The sequence below is a fragment of the Brassica oleracea genome, chromosome C4 (genome assembly GCF_000695525.1).
Source record: "Brassica oleracea var. oleracea cultivar TO1000 chromosome C4, BOL, whole genome shotgun sequence".
Lineage (NCBI taxonomy): Eukaryota > Viridiplantae > Streptophyta > Magnoliopsida > Brassicales > Brassicaceae > Brassica > Brassica oleracea.
Genome location: NC_027751.1, coordinates 19,730,090 through 19,733,261, shown reverse-complemented (window position 1 = coordinate 19,733,261; position 3,172 = coordinate 19,730,090).

Genomic DNA, 3,172 nt, shown 5'->3' with positions numbered 1-3,172 from the left:
GTGAGATATAAAGCTAATGTTGCACAAGGATTCTCACAAAGACCAGTAATAGATTATGAGGAGATATACTCTCATGTGGTGGATGCAACTACTTTAAAGATTTCTCATGAGTCTGGCTATATAAGAGAGAAAATTAGACTTGCAGCAAACTGATGTAGTGACTGTATATTTATATGGTCCACTGGATAATGAAAGTACTAGAGGGTATTGAGCTGAATGTACAGCAAGTTATCGAGAACAATATTGATAATCATCAAAATAAATGATCTGAATATCCTAGGAACCTCTGGATACAATTTCCCAAACGGTTGAATACCTTAAGAAAGAATTCGAGATGAAATATCTCGGGAAAACAAAATTTTGTTTGGGATTACAACTTGAGTACATAAATGATGGGATCCTTGTGCATCAGATGACATATACTGAAAAGGTACTCAAGAGATTCAATATGGCCGATTGCCATTCTCTGACCAGTCCCATGGTCTTGAGGTCTCTCGGCCTGGACACTGACCCATTCCGTCCCAAGATGGACGATGAAGATGACCTAGGTCCCGAAATGTCATATCTCAGTGCCATAGGAACTTTAATATACTTGGCAACTCACACACGGCCTGATATAAGCTTTGTCGTGAACCTACTATCTAGGTTTAGCTCATGTCCGACCCAGAAGCATTGGAATGGGATCAAACATGTTCTTCGTTACCTGCATGGAACGAAAGACTTGGGTCTATATCATACTAACCATAACAAAGATGGTTTAGTTGGCTTTGCTGATGCTGGTTATTTATCAGATCCACATCAAGCTCGATCACAGACAGGATATGTCTTTAGACATGGAGGTACGGCCATATCATGGCTTTCCATGAAACAAACCATCGCGGCCACTTCATCTAATCACTCGGAAATCTTGGCCATACATGAGGCCAGCTGCGATTGTGTTTTTGGTTGAGGTCGATGACCCAACACGTCCGAGCTGATTGCGGGATGGCCGAGTGCAAAAAGCCAATTGTGATGTATGAGGACAATGCTGTGTGCATTGCTCAGATCAAGGATGGTTACATAAAAGGTGATAGGACGAAGCACATATTGCCTAAGTTCTTCTTTACTCACGAGCTTCAGAAAGCCGGTGAGGTCCAGGTCGTCCAAGTATGATCCAGTGACAATTCAGCTGACCTATTCACCAAGGCACTTCCTACCTGCACGTTCAGGAAGATCACGCATCAGATTGGGATGCGTAGGCTGAAGGACCTCCACTGAGGTTCACATCAGGGGGAGTAGTACGTGTTGTACTCTTTTTCCTTCATCATGGTTTTGTCCCACTGGGTTTTCCTAATAAGGTTTTAATGAGGCAACATTAAGCTACAATTCATGTATGGTTATGGCATCCAAAGGGTAGTGTTATAAATCAATTGGTGGATGTCCATAACCGGCCCATACACTTAGAGAGAGAGACGGCCCAACCCTAGAGAGAGAGAGGCGGCCGCGAGACTTGGAGAGGAGAGAGAGGCGGCTACAACTTGCCCATTTCCTAATTCGTTTATGTTTATGATTTGTAATATTTCCTATTATTGTATTTCCATTTATCTCTCTTGTAACTCCTATATAAAGGGAACACTTATTCATTAATAATATACAGAAACTTACAGTTCTAAATCCTTAAGTTTACAACATTTACAATATAATCGATCATGTTCAATATTTTCACTTTTGTCTTTTTTCTTTTCTTTTTTGTACTTAACTTTTTCCTAGAATTTTTTCTGAAAAATATTGCTGCGGTTCTACTTCTCTTCCACCACTCTCCCGTCGTTCTACCACATGTCTGCTTGTTTCGAAACTGCAATATTCAATGAAGATCAAATGATGGACATAACTTCGCACCCCTTCGTCCAGGCCCAAGTCAAAGTAATTTGACCTTGTGGACCATTTCAACAAATAATACATACGACGATATATAAATATTAATGTGGTTTCTGTAAATTATTTTCATGTTTTAAAAATAAACTAAAACGCTAATATAAAAATACTACTAATCCATAGAAAACAATGATTTCTAAATAACCATTTTACTTGTTGAAACTCTAACAAAGAAACCTCGTATTGCGATGATTACAATAAATGTTATTTTAGGTTGCCTAATTCAAAAAAAGAGTAAAAATCTTAAAATGAGTACGAAGAAACTTTCAAAATTCCTAGATGATTTAACATATAGTGGACAACTACCAAAATAACTCGTTTTTAATGGCAAAATGAAAGAGAAATTTGACATTAAAATAAAGTATAACTTTCTTTTGTGTCCAAACTTTTTAATTTTTTTTCTTGATTAACCTTGGGGTATCTCTGGATAGGGAACACATTAATCCCCAATAGGAGGTGCACACAGATGAATCCACGACCCGCCCCCATATTCGTGTGCCCTATATAGAGTGTAGTGGGGTGTTGCTTTAGAAACCACGTTGTTTAGCATGTGACCTGTACAGCATCGTCTCGCTCGCCATACGGCGAGTTGGGTTGGTCTCATCAAGCTCGCCATATGGCGAGTTGGACTGATCTTGTCTGGCTCGCCATATGGCGACCACGACTGAACCATGTCCATACCATGTACTCATTCCCGTCTTGTCTACGTAGCTTTCTCCTCCGAGCCATGATCGCCATGTCTCTTGTTTAGTCTTGATTGGAATTACCGATGAAACTTTACCATATAAACCGCAAAGACTTGTTTTCTCGTATAAAGTTCGAATCGATCGTATAAAATGGCGACAGTCAACTACAACATAAGAGTTGCCTAAACTATACGATTGGTTTAAATTATTTCATAGAACCGACGTCGTACCGAAGGTGGTTTCTCAAAGAAATCTTAAAAACACCTAAGTCAAAAATTGGCCTGAAGAGGTACCTCTAAAACGCGGCTAAAAGCCCACTTACAATTTTCGACGAGAACCAGCCCAAAACTACTATGAAGGTCGAACCAACCTAAGAATGAGTATATAAGGGATGTAGAGGCGAGAGACGCAAGAACGATTCTTTTGAGACTCTTAGAACTTTCTGCAGTTAGGAATTTTAGGCATTATACTAAACATGCTCAGCTCCTATGTCCTGTACTCAATTACTAGACAAACTCACACCGACAATTCGATCTCTTGTTCCACTCTTTTACTTGAACTACGTTTGGCTT